A 6,567-nucleotide genomic window follows, 5' to 3' on the forward strand; every position below is an offset into this window, starting at 1 on the left:
CATCATGATGTGATGATATGAATGCATTAAATTATAATCAATTTAATTCTTCAGACGGTGTATCTAATGGACTCACCCAATTATAAATCTCTATCTCTAATTATAAATCAATCTCTTATCTCTTTGTCAAAAATGTCAAACAATACAATTTTTATGTTACATCTGCAAATTTGGATCATTATATATTTAATATAAACTTAATATTCTTAATATTCTAATTTATTCTGTTTTATATGAGTTATTTCATTATGATTTCTTGAAATTAGTGTTTTTTAATTAATATAAATGAATATAAATTAAATGAGTCTTACAGACCTAATGTTAGTAATTGTGTTACAGATTTTGACGTCAACTTCAGAGGAATATCATGGATATTCCTCCGGATATTAGTGGCGTATTAATCACAAAAAGCGACACGCAGACTTTTTCTTCTCCTTTACAATTTTTTCCGGGTATTATGATTGGCCGCGAAAATCGCATATGCGTGAGGATATATGACGTTCTTTAGCGAAGCGTACAGCAACGGAAGAGAAAATGATGAGACGAAGCGTAAAAGGAGAGCGTTGAGAAAAGAGAAACAAGAGACGCGAAGCAAGACGCGAGTACCTCGCGAAGAAACGATTACCGATGACTTACGTATGCAGGTAATCTCGTGTTGCGCATTTGCGCAATTATTGGAACACCTTGTGTGTCCGTAATAAATGGCGGAATATGCCCTGAAAGGTGTTAGTTCAAGATCATCCGGCGATATAAGAGATGCCGCTAACGCCGCCGGATTTCATCACCGTGACGACGACGTCGATTCATCCGCGGCTACCTCATAGGCACGTATACTTATGTAATCGCGCGAGACATTAAGGTTACTCTCAATCAGAAAAAGTCGCACCTATCTATTCCTATTCTATCCTTTATTCTCTATTCCATTCCCATCACTATCGTGCGTAAAAGTGACTCGATCAACGCTTCGATCTTTCATACGTTCATAGCGGACTCGCGAAAGGTCGGAGATGCTCGCGATCGAGCTCGCGTCCGCGCTCCGACATCCACTCAAGATTATGTTTTACGCAATTATGCGTGCCGTAATGCGACTCGAAATTAAATTACGTTGCAAAACATGTAGCTCATCGATCCTTCAGACGAACATTGCAAGCCTTGATCTTAAACGGTGGGCGTAGTAGATAATGTTACTATCTTCACTCACTTTCCACTCTTCGTTTCTCTCATTCTTCATGGTCTGGAATTTCGAACTATGAAACCTCGAATAAACATTCTCTACAAAACTTTCTACTTTAATTTCAGATTCTATAATAGCTTGAGTGTCAGATTAAGATATTAGAATTGCGAAAGAAGTTGTTAATTGAAAAAATTCCACAGACTGTATTTAAATATTCGATATACACTGAAAAAAAATTTCTAAGCATTTAACTATTATTTTATAGTAAAATATTACAAAGTGTAAAGTTCTATTTTGATGGTTATTACTGTTATATAGTGTCACTATATAGCGTTACTAATAAAAGTTGTATTATTATAATTATATTAACTATAAATATAACATAATTATTATTATTGCATTGTACTAGCATTATAGCAGTAAAATCATAAAACTGGAGCTCCTAAAACAATAATTATTTTATTCATGCAATTATTATCATAAATATCAAATATTTTTCTTTCATTGTAACATTTTTCAGACTGCTGATTATTTATTACATAATTGTAAAATGTATAAAATTATATATTGTATTGTATTCATGTATTATTTTAATAAATGGAGAAAAAATTTTATAAAAAATACAATCGATGAACATTTCTTTCTCTCTTTTCTTTCCTCGATATTTCTCTGTTTCTCACATAGTTTCGTACGCACAGGCTCCATACTCTGCTCGCTGACTACTGCCGTCTGGGATTTCAATGCGCCATGACGTGGGAGTAATTGCGACACACATACGCGCGCACGCATACGCATACGTACGCGCAATGCCGCCGTCGACCTTGCGCTCGTCTTCCTTGTAAGGCGCAATCGAGTACTTTGTGCCTACGATCAATTACGAGAGATATCCACTTTTGTCGCTCTCCTTGCCTAACGATGTGTCCCAATTAAGGTATGGCGATTAATGCCGCCGTTCGTTTTGAGAGTCGAGATTTCTTTCATGACTTTTTTTCTGTCTCATTTCACCCGTTCCTCGATGTAACCAATTTGCCCCTCCTTTCTCCCGGGAAAGGATTATGGAATTTCATGGTCATATCTCGATCATAATAAATAACGGGTCGAAGTTGAGCGCATTAATAAAAATGATGTTTCTCTTAAATTTTTATCCTCTCTCCATCTCTGAATCTATGAGAGTTGAAGCGCGCCCAATAAGATAGACAGGACGAAACAATCTCACAGCTTCGTACTCACGTCCTACATTTAACGCGGTCATATAATTCGCGGCCCACGCTTAACGTCAACTAGGATCTTCATATTAGACAAACGGAACTTTGTTATAATCGGACGGCCACGTTTACAGCTGTTAAATGCGAACTGTAAATAAGGACCGTAGAGTCTCTCTCTCTTAGAGTCACCACACGTATGCTCGAGGAAATCCTATCCCACGCTGAATCTCTCGGCTGAATCTCGCGTTAGGGGAAAAGGAGTCCGGCGCGCAGCGATCTGCGATCGCGTCCACGTACGTCGCGCGGAGGAGGATCGCTCGCGGTGTATAGTGTATCCTGAAGCCGAAGATGATCACTTCGCGAGTGAGAGGACGGCCCGTCCTTGTCTACCTCGGCACGACGCATACATCACGCGGCCAGGCCGCGACTCTCTCAAGATCAGACGTTCTCGCGTGTGACCACACATATGTAATTCCAATTAACATTGCAGCGCGTGCGTATGTACGTAAAGGTTTGCATTACACGCCGCACGCGGAGTTACACGCGCGGATTAATCCGCGCTGAGGTTAACATGTATACAACGTCTGACTGACTGACTGACTGACTGACTGACTGATTTTTTTTCGTTCTTTCAATCTTTCACGTGCTCTTCGCCGCCACCATTTGACTGCTCGTTCGCTCGCTAATGTACGCCAGATTTCATATGATGTCGATATCCAGATGGAATTTGTTATAATTTCATGAAAACGAAATCGTGGAAACGATTTGCGCGGTTTTCGTATAATGAGAATCGAAATGAAAATCAATCCGTTGATGGAATGAAATCGCATCCTCGGATGGAACGAAAACACTTTCAGATAATTGCTGTAAATCAAGATAACTTTCTGCTTGTTAAATCGTGAGCCGTTCGATGTATGAGGAAGCCGAATTAAGCGAAACATCGAGTGGGAATAATCTCTAGGCGTAACGTATTCGCAATACGTCTTTATGAGCCTCTTGATTGCGCAAACGAATCTGTACGATCCACAAGTACCATCTTCTCGTGCAAACTGTCTTTCTTCTTTTTTTTCTTTTCTTTTTTTAAATATAAAGAACTCGCGTTCATGGCAGACGCAGACCACACACGTCGAGGCAAGTGCATCGTAAGTAGCCTCTATTTCGAGAGAAAATATTATCGTAACGCTGCGCCGCGCGCGCGTCTGCACTCGCGAACACATTATATACCTGCATGCCTCTACCACGCGCTCGCTGCTCGTATCGCCGCGCCGCGTCGGCTCGAAATAATATTTGGCCGCGCGCGATCGCGCGAGTAGCCGTAAAAGATCGCGATACCGCGGGATCGTGTCCAGGTGCATAAACGATCCGCTACACCACTTACGACCGCGCTCGGACCCTGTGTCTCTTTCTTCTTCCCTTTGCATCGGTTCCATTCGTTCGTCGTTTATCTCATGAAATCGGCGCCTGGTTGCCACTCGAGAATACCCCGAGCAATTGTCAGCCGAGGAACGCGACAATTATCGGAATAAAGGAAGCGTCAGTCGGTCATTGTGATCGATCCCGCGCGAGAAAATCGGCCGATCCGAAGTGCAGACTCACTGGATCCTCCCACTTTCTTTCATGCGCTGGTCGCGCGTGGTCGATCTCCTACAAATGCGAAATTTATCTTCGATCTGGATCAAGGGACCACGACTATGGCGACGAGCGCTCCTGACTCTCCATTATACGGTCCGGTATGGTCAGTGGGTCCATCATTGTCCGCGCTGCTCGAGAATGGATGTTTTGGGTTTTCGTGAATGCGCCGAGTGACACCTTCGAGTGCTGTTCCTTGGACCCTCTCTACATATTTCTTCTTGATTCCCTGCTCTTCCCTCACCCCCTTCTCATCGAGCTCTTATACCACTGCCTCTTTCGCTCTCGCTCTCGCTTTTCGGATTCTTTTTCTTTTTCTCAACTCGACCGACTCGCGACGAGTAGCCGAGAATGCGAAACGATCGTTCACCGTTCGAGACTGGAACGAGCTGGTCATCTTGGCTGAGTCAATATATTACCACCTTTCTCCCCCGCTTCTGGTATAGCTTTTTCGAAAGGTTAGCGAGACGCGCGCTCTGATTTATCTAAATCTAGGATGCAGGTTCTAGGTTTCTAAGATTTATGATAACCTCACTTCACAGGTGCGAGAATTCGATTTAAACGAGAGCCGATATTCTCCGAAAGCACATAAATGTATCCATAATATTAAAAGTAAATATAAATTTGTATTAGATACTTTAAAGAATGTTATTTTGCAACTTGAACATAACAAAATAAATGTATTATATATCTGTGTAAATGAGCTTTTTAATTTATAGAATAACATTAGTCAATACGTTCTAAGTTTAATCGATTGATACAATTAAAATTTTTGAATTAATATTTTTTAAATAACTAATCTATGAAGAAGCTTTCCTTGCTTTTTAATTATTTGACGGAATTGCTTTAACGAGTTCCATTCCAATATTACTATCAAGAAAATGAAGAGTCAAGAAATACATTGAATACAAAAGAAAAAGGAAATCGCGGGAAAATACTCGTATTTAATGTCTTTAAGGCCGTGTCAGTCACGCTCCGGTTATATCATTGCATTCACGATTACATTACGAAGATAATTACGACTACGTAACTAGTATCAAGCGAAAACAGATATTTTTCGAGGCGATAATACGCCACGTATCTCTCTCTCTCTCTCTCCTCCTATCGAGAATAAGTAATTCATGCATTCTGCGAAAACAGAACAATTTTTATCCATTCTGCAATGCAACATCTTAAGCACGAAACAGGATTCGTGCGCGTGCGAGTGCCGATTATCTGTCTTTCATATAATCTTTTTTTCGATATTACTATTATTTCTTCTACAAGTTTAATGCATCTTAACACATTATTCACGTTCTTTCCTTTTAAAATTTACCTCTATTAAGACCTATATTTAAAATCATTATTATATATCTTGAATCAAAAAGCGTAATAAATAAATTATTCAGAATAAAGTTTCATTCAATAGCTACATTTTTATCAGAGATCAAGATACTCAGCTAAATACAAGATACGAACGATTACTCATATAAAATCTGACGTCATTAAAATATATCGTAGAGAACATATCACAATATTACATATGTAATATGATTTTAAATATTACATCATTAAACGTATTTATTTCAAATAATATAAAACTAAGTTTTCAATAAATAAGGATGGAGAAATTGTGAAACAATTAAAATATAAAACTGATTTATTTATATTTAGTATAAAAATAAATATAAGTCTTAGAAAGCAATAAAAGAAAAATAATTTCAAATAAACGCATATCGTTATTTTTATTAAATCAAAATAAAGTAGATTAAATCAGTATACAATAGATTAAAAAGAAAAAAATTAATTATTTCAGAATAGGTATACAGAAATGTCGAAAGGATAATGTATTCTAATTTTAATGTTCAAGTATTGAAGTATTAATTATATTTTGTTGTATATAAATATTGTTGAGTTTAATTTTAATAAAATTTTAATAAAATTTTAATAAAATTTTAATAAATTTTAATAAAAAACACATTACTTTAAGTAGATTTAATTTGCATATTTTCTCACAGTGAAATAAAATAATTTTTAATCAACAAATGAATTTTACAGATTAATTTTTACCTGATGTCTCGTCAAAATGAATCGAACATCTGTCGTACATTTTTTTCTCAGACGTAGTCATTAGCACAAACTAGCGACATATCGTTTCGAACCCTGAATGAAATCCCGAGGATCTCGTTATGCGTAACCGAATACACGGAAGAGGCACAATGGCGGGCGCCTCAATCGAAGAAAAGAAAAGGAACGGTTCGTCCCTTAATCTGACGGCGCACATAAATTCGCGGGAACGAGTCAGTTTTCGTCACTACAAATCCCTGGCCGCATCTAAAAGGGTTTTTGCCAGATGTTCAGTAGGGGTGACACAATTTCTTTCGGCAAATCACCGAGAAAGAAATCACGAACAAACATCTAATACGTTAGCAAAATAAACCATTCACAATTTATAGACGACATTACAAATTTAAAATATATATTATTTTTATTAGATAAACTGTTCGTTCTTATTGGTTTTTTCTTATAGAATTATTTTTTTATTTTTTGTAATAATAAAATTAAAATTATTTTTTGTAA

Source organism: Atta colombica, unplaced genomic scaffold (assembly GCF_001594045.1).
Source record: "Atta colombica isolate Treedump-2 unplaced genomic scaffold, Acol1.0 scaffold33, whole genome shotgun sequence".
In the NCBI taxonomy this organism is placed as follows: Eukaryota; Metazoa; Arthropoda; class Insecta; order Hymenoptera; family Formicidae; genus Atta; species Atta colombica.